Source organism: Pan paniscus, chromosome 1, assembly GCF_029289425.2.
Source record: "Pan paniscus chromosome 1, NHGRI_mPanPan1-v2.0_pri, whole genome shotgun sequence".
Taxonomy (NCBI): Eukaryota; Metazoa; Chordata; class Mammalia; order Primates; family Hominidae; genus Pan; species Pan paniscus.
Genome location: NC_073249.2, coordinates 216,734,829 through 216,746,843, shown reverse-complemented (window position 1 = coordinate 216,746,843; position 12,015 = coordinate 216,734,829). Strand labels below are relative to the sequence as shown.

The following is a 12,015-nucleotide window of genomic DNA, read 5'->3' as shown; positions in this document are numbered from 1 at the left end:
GGCCAAGGTGGCCACAGCTATGGCCAGCTAGGCAACATGAAGCAGGACCCCTTTGAAGGTGGTGAGAATTTCATCAAGGACCTATATCAAACCCACTAAATCTATTTCCCAGCAGAGTGGCAGCTGTATCCCCAGGCATGGACTGAGGGTGGCACAGCACCGTGGGGCACACCAATGGGATGGCCAGTGGATTTGTCAGACTGAGAGGAACAGTGCTGGAGCCTTGGAGAACTTTGAGGAGGCTCCTAGAAGCAGCCTTAAAACAAACGGAAAATAATCAAGCCATTCTCCCAGCCAAGAAAACCCTTTGCTCTCAGCTGGGCTTGGGAACACACTTTGTGTCTCTCTATTGCTCCCTTAAAAACAAATCTATTCCTTGTTCTCCCTCCTCCCACCCTCTCACATGGCTCCTCATCCTCTGCCCTCCCTCTAGGATATGGCAAATGGGACTAGAAGTTTGCAGGGTGGTGCCAAGTCTGGTCCTCTGTACTCATATCAGATTTGGCCTCTGGTCCTGGGACAGCAATTTTCACACCCTCTACTTCTCGGGAGAGATCTCCTGTCTCTTTCTCCCCTTACAGCTCACAGTGGCACCCTTCACCCCAGGAACTGCCCCCAACTCTAATGTCTTTAAGGCCAGAGGGAGCCATTGGGAGTCTTCTGACAGACTTGGCCAACCTGGCAATGGCTCTCTTGAGACCTTGAGCACATGGGGAGTGAATGCCAGGGCAGGGACACTGGCTCGGGCCATTTGCTTCTGCATAGATAAGCTCTCAGGGCACCCAGAGTCATAAATACCAATGTGTCTAGTTGACAGCCAGTCAGTGGGTACAGCTTCCAGCCAGGGACTGTACAGCCGAGAGACAGAGCAGGAACAGCAGGTGAACAGCACAGGAGATCCACTCAGCACCCTGACGTTTAGAGGTGCGTCTCACCCAGTTTTCCTCTTTTAAAAATAAGGGCTGGGGATGGGGAGGGGCTGCTGTGGGTTCAGCATCAGTGTGTTGGCTGGCCGGGTTTGTTATATTTCATTCATAACTCTCCCATATTCTTCTCTCTCCCATAAGCCGGAAACCTCCTGAAGGCAAGGATTGTGTCTCACCATTGCCCTATCTTCCCAGGTCCTTGGTCGGCACACACCCAGGACAAATGACAAGCTCATGGCTCACCCTCACACAGCATGGCAATGGCCTCCCTCCTTTCTGGCTTCCGTCACTGACATCCCTCCACCCTGCAGCTGGGGGCTGGCAGCTGGCCCCCTTTTGAGGGGTCCCACTTCACTCTCCCTGGGCAACACCAATGCCAATGCTCTCTGAGCCCTGATGGAGAGAAATGGGCCAGGGTACTGGCCTGCCCCCCCTCCCCAGGCTCTTTCTTCTTGTGGCCCTTTGGCTAGGGGTGTTAGGCAGGTCATGTGCTAGAGCTGGAGGGATGCCCGGTCCCAGGGGCTGGTATGGCTCCGGGTTCTGGTGCCAGAGGGGTAAATGAAGAACAAACGAGGAAGGGACGGCGCCAGGAGCCTGGGCTTGGCAGCTCCCTCCGGAGGGCGCCCGGGGATGCCTGCGAGTGTCCAGGAGGCTGGTGACCTGCCAAGGCTGGGCGGGCTGGCTGGAGAGGAGCGGGAGCGCGGGCCCGGGAGAGACTTGGGTATCAGGAAACTCGGAGGCGGGGCTGGGGGGTGGTGCCTGGCCCGGACCGTCTGCAGGGGCGGGGACCGACCCCCAGGGGTCGCTGCGCCTCGCGCTTCCCCCGCCCGCGGGCGCCAGGGCCGGGCTGAACCACCGCGCGGATCGGCAGGGGGAGCGGCGGCGAAGACAGCGCCAGACAGCGGGTCCCAGAGACCGCAGCGCGCGGCGTGGCGCAGGGTCTCGCCGGCCACTGACTCAAGGCGCGGCGGCGCGGAGCCCGAGAGGCGCCAGGGACTGGGCGGCAGCGCGGCTCCGGAGCCTGGCTCGGACACCCCCGCGACCCGTGGTAGGAGCCCGGACCCAAACAAAGGCGGGCGGCGAATAAAAGGCGGCGGCGGCGCGGAGTGCTCGGGTTGCGAGCTGAGGACTGGGATTCGCGCGCAGCTTCCCGCGGTCTGCTTGCCCTGGAGCGGAGGGGGAGCCCCAGCCTCCTGCGGCTCCGAGAAGCTTCCCCCTGCGACTTCCGCGAGGAGACGAGTCTGCGCAGCGTGGTGGCCGCCGCCCCCCGACCCTCTGCGCACTCCCTCCCGCGCCGGCGGCTCAGCCTAGCCCCGTTCGGCCGGCCGAGGTGAGTGCACGGCCGCGGGGCGCCATCCGGGCTTGGTCTCGGGGCTGGGGGATGCATTGCTAGGAGGAGGGGGAAGTCCTCCGCGCCGTCCGCACCCCGACCTGCGTGGCGCCGCGCGCGAAGTTCTCTCGCTCTCCAGCCAGCCCGGGATGCGGGCCTCGGAGCCCCCCGGGAAAGACGGTCAGGGGTGGACAGAACCCAAGCTTGCCCTCTGCGACCGGGCCCCAGCTCCGCACCATCTCCCCGCGGGACTGCAGCATTCTTGGTCGGCCAAGGGGAGTTGGATGTTGGATGTCCAGGAACGGCAAGGCTTCCGACCTTTGGCCCCTGCTTGTCCCCTCTGAGGGATATCTGGGTCCATAAAAGTTGAGCGTCAGTCTGAAGCCGCCCTTGGATCGGGCTCTCGCCCATGCTAGAGCGGAGGGAGGGGACAGAGTAAGGCTAATGACCCCCTCCACCCACCCCCTACCTAGCGTACTCGTGCTCTCGGAGGGACATTTCCCCGATTAACCTGGCTGCAGGTCCGGCCGGGGAGGGCGCGTGGGGGCTTGGGGCGGGCCGGGCCAGCGATGGATCCGCGCGCGCGAGGGTCCCCAGGCTCTGCCGAGAACGCGAACGAGGGTGGAGGTGGAGTGGGCAGCCGGGCAGTGGCGGCGCTGAGGGTCGGGAAAGATTCCCAGCGCAAGGGGCGCCGAGTCCCGGGAGCCAACCCCACCGCCGGGAGAACTTTTCCCAACTCCCTGGGGAGGCCGGCAGCAGGGCTGGGAAGGCGCCTCCTTGGGGGCTTCTCTTCTCGGCCTCTGCTCCACGGCCGGCGCCAGCTTCCCGCTGTCCCCCACTCACTGCGAGACTGCGCGCAGGTCTCCGTCAGCCCACTCCCCGGGTCAGCACCGCGGACAGCGCCTCGCGGCCGCCCTAGAAACTCAGAAACCCGCGCACACCCACAGTCCACGCGCACACTCACACCCATCCATGCGCACACACATATCTACAGACCACTGGAAAACAGTCCACACACATACACTCGCGCAAGTACACACCCACCCACAATCCTCAGGCGCACACAATCCACGCAGACCCACGGTTCACACGCACGTGGGCAGACAGATCTCACAAGCACACACGTTCGTGGACCTGGGCAGCATCTTCGCCCCCGCTCCGCACTCGAGGTTGCTGTCTCCGGACTCACTGACTAAGCCCCAGATTCCAGAGCCCACCACCTGGTGTTCCCACCGATGCCCAGTGACTCACAAAGCCACTCAGACTCCCAAGCACAGACACACTTCCACCCCCAGCGCGCGCGTGCACACACACACACACACACAGTGTCCTGCTCCTATGGGCGAAGCATGGGGATTTAGAGCAAACACCCCCTCCCCACCTCCTACTACTACACCTGCCAGGGGACCAGGGGATCTTCTGGAGGGAGGGAGGAGGCTGTGGCTCGGTGGAAGCTCCAGGCAGAAGCCCAGCCTGGACAGGTGCCTTACAGAATCTCCATTTTCAGCCCAGGGTCCATTTTGCTTGGCTCTGTACCTCAATACTCACTCCTCTTTCTCTAACCTTAGTCCAGACACACACATGTACAATCAGGGTCCGCATTCTTTGCTTGTACCCTCTGTTTCCCTGCTCTGTTCCCTCCCCCAGGTTTCTCTCTCTCTCTCTCTCTCTCACACACACACACACTCACATACTCACATGCACCCTCTTTTTTTGGTCTTTCCAGTCATCCTTCCCCACTGTCTTCACTTCTCTCCCCAACTTTCCTTAGGCTGGGTCTGACCCAGTCTTTGCTGGGATGTGGGCACAGCTGACCCTTAGGGGGAGCTGACTCCATTCTCTCAGACTTGCCTTCTTCACTGCAGGTTCCATGTCCCCGTTACTCTCTCTTTGGAAATCTGACGGCCCTCCACCGTGGCCTCAGCAGCTTCTGTTCCCCTCCCCAGGAAGTTTTCTAGGGCCGGATGCCACAGAGCCCCAGTGATCTCTCCAAGGGGCCAAGAACTTTGGGTGGAGCATTCTGGAACCCCCCTCCAGATTTGGCTAGCCATGAGATCTGGTAGCCATGACCTGGCTTGCCCTTTGACACCTCTCCTGCTGTTGTCCTTCAAATCCAGAAACTGGTTGAAAGAAGAATAGTCCCAGCATGGTGTGGTGGAAGGAGCACTGGACTGGAAGTGAGGGGACCTGGATCCTAGTCCGAGCTTAACCACAGACTCCCAGTTTGCCCTTGGGCAAACTACTTCCCTTCTCTGAGCTTCAGGTTTCCCGTCTGTTAAAGGACTGCCTGAGGTGACCTGTAGGGTCACTTTCTGGCCCTAATAATCTGGAACATTGACTCTCTAGTGAGTCTCTTGAGTGTGGGTGGGATTGAAAATTGTGATTCTAACCCCAAAGATTACCCTACCTTTCCCCTTCCTTAGAGCACCCACCACTAGTGAAGTCATCCTGTTCCCTGAGTGAGGGATGTTTAGATGATTTCCTTAATAGGACCAGAGATGTCAAGTAATTTTCTTGAGGTCATACTGCTGAAGTGCAATCTTCATTGGGGCAGGCATTACTTCTACTGTCTATATATCCTCTGCATATACCACCGGTTCTGCTGGTAGATGTGTGGTGAATGAATGAATGAATGGACGAATGAATGAATAGAAGATTTAAACCTGGATCTCATGATCGCCAGGTCCTTGGATGGCTTAAGCCCCTTTCTCTGCTAGTATAGACATACTTCCCTCGTCTCCCCATCCTCCCCACCCCCTATTCCCCTAGTCATCAAAGGCGGTGGATGGAATTGTCTGAGTTAAGGTCCTTCCTCCCAAGTGGCAGACACTGGGCTGGTTGTAAATGGCCACAGAGAAGGGAACAGCTGAGAGCAGCTTTAGAGGTCCTGCCCAGTGAGTAGGGGCTTTGCAATCAGCCTCATGTCCTTGGACCCAAGCAAGTAGACTGCCCATGGGCAGTTGGTTGCTGGCCAGGCTCTGATGCCAAGAGGGAAGATGGCCATCACCACCATGTGGCTAAGCAGCCTCTTTTCATAGCCCTATGAGCTGGGGATGGCAAAAATAGCCTTCACAGATGAGCCAAATGAGATGCTGAGCAAGGAGGTGGTGTCCCTAAGGGCCATCAGTCAGCCCACTGCCAGCAATAAAAGTAGGCACCCCAAAATGGTGGGGTGGTAGTAGTGATGGTTGACAATAACAATACTATAGGTGTTGATAATGATGTTAGCATTGTTAAAATCGAGAGCTCAGTGATTAGCCTTTTTGGTTCCCTTCCCCCTCTTTGAAATGGTTTCCCCACCTGAACCCCTCTTATACTCCTCCCCACACCCAAATGTGGAGAAACGGAGGGCTGGGACAGTGAGGCAGGGGTGTGGGATTGTCCATCAGTCCTAGCCAAGGAAGAGGGCTTGTCGTTTGAAATCGTCTTCTTCTCTGTCTGCCCTCCCCCTACCCAAGCATGGTGTCTTGCCAAAGGAGCTGGGAGAGGTGTCAAAGTCTGTCAAAACACCCTTCCAAGCTAGATTCCAAAGCATCGAAGCCCAGGGAAAATAAATAAAGAGAGCAGTGTCGGCCCAAAATAGAAACATGCTCCAACTCACAAATATGTATGTTTTCCAAAAGTCGCATTTCACGGGCAGACAGTGCGGCTCACGCTGCAGCTGCCCAACAAAGGCCGGAGGCATGGATGCTGCGGGACCAGTCCAGGGATGGCGGCAGAGCCTCCCCCAGTGAGCTCACTCTCTGCCTGGCCGCTGGGAGACCAGACAGCCGCACTCCACTCTGCACCAGCTGGAAGGTACACGGGCGGGAGGATTGCGAGGAATATGTGTCTGTGTGTTGTCAAAGCTCTTTGGAAACAGGCACCAGACATGGATGATGGCCTCAGGTCCTCCGCCTTATGATGGGAGGCTGGTGATAACAATACCAACCAATCATAGCTGCCATGTGTTAAATACCTACTATGTGCCAGGTGCTAAGCATTTACGTGGACTGTCTCACTTAAGCCTTGCCACCATCTCATGTCACATGAATTGTCATCCTCATTTAATGTGTGGGAAAAACAAAGTTCAGAGAAGTGAAGAGACTTGCCCAAGGTCACACAGCGAGAAGAGGCCAAGCTGGGATCAGATTTTGATCTGAATGAAGCAAAAACCCCCATTTTGCCAACTACCCTGTGTTGTTTTGGTTACTGTCATTCAATAAATATTTTCTTGTCGAGAAACCTGTTTATATGATGGGTTTCAAAAGAATGTAAATTCCTCTGCCAGACAGGCCAGAAGTGAAGGGCAGTACCCTCACCTGCGTTTATCAGTCAGTGGCCTGGGCTGGGTACTCAAGGTTTCTGAGCCATGGCTGGGCCGGAGCTGAGTCCCCGTGAGAGTCTGGAATGGGACTCAAGCTGTGAACCTTGGAGTGTGAAAGACAACTTAACTCTGTAAGAGGTCAAGGATATGAGAAGCCTCTGCAGATGGGGAAGTTACTTCAGAGAGGGCAAGTGAGTTGCCCAGCATCACACAGCATGTTGGTAGCAGAGCCTGAGTCTCAGAATCCCAGGCCAGGGATCTTCCCAGGCAGCCGGACTGGCTTCCTTGGGTGTGTGGGAATTGTCCAAACCACACCAGGGAAGGGGACCTAACTGATGCAGCCAGTAAACCTAACAACTTCCTTCCAAGTGCAGAGGTGAAATGCTGCTTGCTGTCATCGCTCCAGTCCTCTCCGCTGCACCCCCTCTGACATTAGCCACATGCCAGGCAGTGTGCTAAATGCTTCATGGACCTTAACTGATGTAATCCCCATAACCACTCAAGAGGGAGGTGCTCTGATTCCATTTCACAATGGAAGGGCCTGAGGCTAGAGAGGTCAAGTCACCCGCTCAAGGTCACACTGCTGGTGAGGAGGCAGGTGGAGCCCAGCAGAGCCCCGCTGGCTGGTTCTCTCTGGGGGTGAAGAAGGCGAAGGTTTGGAACTAATGCCAAGGGGGCGGAGGAGCTGATGGGCAGCGGCAGGCTCTTTATATTACACCTCCAGGCTGGTCACGCTTGCTGGCATGTGTACCAGCAGAGGCTGTGTGTCTGCCAAAACCTGGAAGGAAGAACCCGGTGCAGCATCCTGGGGCCATCCCCTGAGGGCATTAGTGAAGTGTAAGGTCTGGGTATGTTTCTCCCTGAACTCAGGGGAGAGAAGATGCTGAAGAGGGTCTCGTCTGCAGAACTCCCGGCATGCCCTTGATCTTGGCAATTTACTTCCTCCCATCCATTCCTCCCTCTGAGCAAACCAGATGGGGAACCTGCCAGTTTGGAAAAGGCTGTTGGGTGGCAGGTTATGGTGTTTCTGTATACAGTGAGCTTGACCTGGGAACAAGGGGGTGGTAAGGACAGTGGGAAGGATTGGCATGGATTTAGATTCTAGCAGGTACCATTTACAGGGGCACTTCTTGGAACCACAGAGTGATGTCCTGGGAGATAGTGTCCAGGGACCTCAACCTCCTTTGCCAGAAAAGGCCTTCTCCATTATTTCCCATCTCACAAGCATCTGCCTGAGCAGTCCTACTGTGTGCCAGGTGTGGGCTTGTAGAAGTGTTAGGTTGGTGCAAAAGTATAATTGTGATTTTTGCCATTGAAAGTAATGGCAAAACCCCTGATTCCTTTTGCACCAACCTAATGGAAAGGTCTCTGTCTCTGTCCCTGTAGAGCTCATCAGAGTCCCCATTCCCACCCCCCAGGACCTCTAGCTGAAGGAGCAGAGGTGATAGATGATTAATGGTGTCTCAGCCAGGCCCCCCACCACAGTAGAAGAGGGACCCAGCTGTCCCCTGGGGCTGAGACGGCATGATCCAGTCAAGTGGTCTCTCCAGGGTCAGGAGGAAGGTTTCCTGTAGGTGTTGCCCCCAGTGCAACTAGACTGTCCATGAGCTTGATGTCTTGGTAGGAGGAGGGTGCAGTGGAGAAGGCTCACTCCGCCCAGCCATCTGCTCGGGGCGTCCAGCACATACACTGGCACCTGGATGATGTGTCCTTTGCCAAGCCTTGTTAATAGAGGAGACGTGACTGCCAGCTGGAAGCCACTCCTGTCGTGAAGGAGGATGTGGTGATCTTCTTGTCTCTGGGGAAGGCAGCTTCAACGGGGGTCAGGGTGGGGAAGGTTGTGGCAAATTGGTGTTCCTGGGAGGTTTGGGAAAAGTATGTGTCCCCCACACCCTGCAACTGCATTGACCTTTGCAGTGTCCTGGGAGATCTCTCTGTTCTTCGTTGGGGAGCTCTGCAGGGCAATCACCCCGATGATAATGATCATGATAATAACAGTCAACATATTTTGAATGTTTACTACCTGCCGGGCCCTGGCTTAGAACTTTACAGATATGATCTCATTTCATCCTCATACCTGCTCAGCAAGGGGGATAGCACTGTTATCTCCATGTTAAGGATGAGAAATGTGAAGTGCAGAGAGTCTAAGCAGCTTACTAATAAGCAGTGGAGATGGGACCCAGCTGCCATGCGCACAAGGACTGAGCCCCACACTCTGGCCTTTACTTTCACTTGATTTGGGCCTTTGAGGATGAGTATGATTGAAGCCAAAGTACCTTATGAGTCCTTCAGTAATCTGGGTAATTGTGCATAGGGACTCGGGCTCTGTGTTCTGATGGATAGGGTGATGTGGGCTGACCATTTGCTTCTCGACTGCTAAGCCACCGAACAGATCACTTTTTGAATGTCCAGATGTGGGCAGCATCTGGCAGAGTGGCAGGACGTTGCTGGCTTTCATCCAGATGTTTCCCCCTTTTCCTTCCATGTAGACACAGCTGAGACTTGCACCCCTCTGGACATGATCGTGTGTGGGGACGCCCAGGTTGAAAAGTATTTGTTGGTTTTAAGGCATCATCTTGTGACTTCACAAAGGCAGGATGCTGGTTTTTGTTCCTCCCTGCAATCCAGGCCTGGGAGACATTAGAGAGGAATCAGGCTTTGGAGAAGTGTCAGCAGCCGGAAGAGAACCCCCGCCCCCTTCCCTTTTTTAGCCGGGGAAGCTGGGAAAAGGCTGGCTGAGAGTGTGCATTACAAGCTAGTAGCTGCTGTGGGTTCCCTCCAAGGGTTTCTGACTTTCCGACCTGGTGCTCCAGAGACTTACAGCAGATGATCCCAGAGTAACAGAGCCAGGAATCTGCAATGAACAGGGACATGTCAGCCAACTGGCGTTCTTGGGAGTTAATGAACATGCGAATAGATCTGGGGTGAAAAGGTTCATGGAGCCTTCAGGAGGAAAGGAGTTGAAGACATCACTAAGTTAAGATTATGATTTTTTTTTTTAAGATAAGCTCTCTGTCATCCAGGCTGGAGTGCAGTGCTGCAATCACAGCTCACTGCAGCCTCAAATGCCTGAGCTCAAGCAATCCTCCCCTGTCAGCCTCCTGAGTAATTGGGACTACGGGTGCGCATGACCACGCGCCGGGTAAGTTTTTTACTTTTAGTAGAGACAAGGTCTCCCTATGTTGCCCAGGCTGGTCTTGAACTCCTGGGCTCAAGTGATCTGCCTGCCTTGGCCTCCCACTGTGCTGGGGTGGCAGGTGTTAGCCACCACACCCAGCCAGATTATGATGATTTAACAGAAAGTCCTTATTTTATATAGCAAGCACCAATAAGTGAATGAAGTTAGAATGAGTGAATGAATTGGTAAATGTATGAATTGGGGAATGGGGCTGAGGGACTTTGACAGTCAGGGCTTTGATTTGGCAGGGCCTGACCCCAAGTATGGACAAAGGGAAGGGTCCTTCTCTTGTCCTCATCCCCCCAGTCTTGAAAGAATGTCCCCCACCCCAGGAAAAGCTGAGGAGCCACCCTGCTCGGCAGCAGAGTGCCCTGAGTCGGAGGAGCCTGGGGAGGGGGAGAGGGAGCTTTGGCTCTGGATTGGAGAGAGTCCTGGATGTCCTCCCTTCCTGAGGGGACATGGAGAACGGGCAGCTACATGGAGAATGGGCAGCTGAGCCCAGCTCTGGGGTAATGGGGCGGCTGCCACCGCTACCCCTGCTCAGAAGTTGCTCTGAGGCTCAGCAGGTGCGCTTGGAGGTGATTGCTTCGGGAAAAGGAGGCTTCTGCCTTCCCTGCCACCACCTTGCCTGGGACAGCACTTGAATAGGAATCAATTTGCATCATTCCCGCTGTCACCAGCCTAAAAGACTAAGTAGCTTAAGTAGCTTATTTCTCCCTCTGCAGACCTACTCTCAGAGCATTCCCAGGCTTCACCTCCTCCAGCTGCTTCCCCCGTCCTGGAGTAATGAGGGGCCCAGAACACCCTTGGCTCAGGTTCAGTAGAGAGACTGACTCCCTGAGCGTTGCCCTCTCACTGCCTGCCCCACCCTCATCCCATTCTGCAGGACCCTCTGGTCTTGGGGTGTCTCTGGCTTCTGGCTATGGCATGGATTGGAACCCAGGAGGCTGAAAGCGGATGGAAGCTGCTGCCTCAGGACCCCAAGGACCCTACAACACTTTTGACCTTCTCAACTGGTTCCCCAGCCCTAAATTACCCCATCCTCTCTCCTGTGTCACACTTCTGTGTCCTGGCCCTCTATCATGGAATAGACGGAGCCCCGTTATCATGGAATAACTGGTGCGTGGGGAGGGGCGTTCCCATTAAACTTTGGATAACACTCCACCATTGAGCAGGGTGGGGGTGTGAGGGAAGCAGTCTGAGATTTTTGAGCCCAGGTAGCTTCGCTGGGTCTCTCCTGGCCTTTGGGGCTGGGAGCAGCAGTTCTTAGTTCCTGGGGCCCTGAGCCTCCCAAGCATTTTATGAGAAAGGCAGCAGAGTTGGAGGGGGTCAGTACTTGAGGGGCCACTTTCCATCCCCAGCCCTAGAGGCTGAGCACCAACCCCCGACTCCTGTCTCCATAGGCAGCTGCATCATTGTGGAGGGGGTGCTGAGGCTGAGACCAGTGTCAGACTCCCCCCACCCCAGAGCAAGGGCCTCTGTGCTGGTCCCAGGAGCTGAGGGGTACTGAGCCCATCTCCTGGATGGACACCTGCTCCCCACTATCCATGCCTGAGCTGTCACTCAACAAGGGAGCCAGGAAGCCTTCCCTGGAGCCACTGACCTGGGTGGGCACCGAAGGTGAGATTCCACCTGGGCACCCGTGATGGGGAACTTGAAGGTCAGTCTCTCATGTCTCCACCCTCCTCCCTTCCGTGGGACCCACAGTCCAGCCAGCGCTGTACCTAAGCTGTGACCAGAACGGCTGAGGGCAGATGCTCTGTGTGTGTGTGTGTGTGTGTGTGTGTTTGCAGACACGTGCATGTATGCATGCACAGACACCCAAGTGGGGGTTGGGAGGACTGATTCTAGGACCCTGAGATTTTCAAACATGTAAGACTCAAATAAAATCTACCACAGTGAGAAGGGTACTGAGCTCATCAGAAATCAGGTTCAAATAAGTCCCTTCACTTCCTTAGCCTCAGTTTTCTTGTCTGCAAATTGGAAATAATTCCTAGGAGGAGAAAACCTACGCAAAAATGACCTGGAAGCTGGAATTTGCTGCATGGATGCAACATGATTCAGTCCCACTGCCTCCCCCGCGATGAGAGGATTGAGGATGGGAAGAGAAAGGGCTCTGGCTCAGGAACACAAGGGCAGCCTCCACCATCTCCTCACTGTGCCCCTTTCATCTGCTGCTGGTCTCCTCAGCCCTTCACAGGCCCAGGCAGCAGGGGATGGGGGAGCCCCAAGTTCTCAGAGGGAAAGAGATTTGCCCTAAGGTTCTCTGTTCCTT

At 55.6% G+C, this 12,015-nt stretch overlaps 1 protein-coding gene across 1 annotated transcript in view; it reads left to right on the top strand.

The window, feature by feature from the left end:
• Window positions 1-1,884: 1,884 nt before the first annotated feature.
• Window positions 1,885-12,015, top strand: part of DISP3 (dispatched RND transporter family member 3) — a 56,365-nt gene continuing 46,234 nt past the window's right edge. Inside the window, exon 1 of the mRNA XM_003822081.5 lies at window positions 1,885-2,256. The gene's annotated coding sequence lies outside the window, so the exon portion shown is untranslated. The remainder of the gene's footprint in view (window positions 2,257-12,015) is intronic.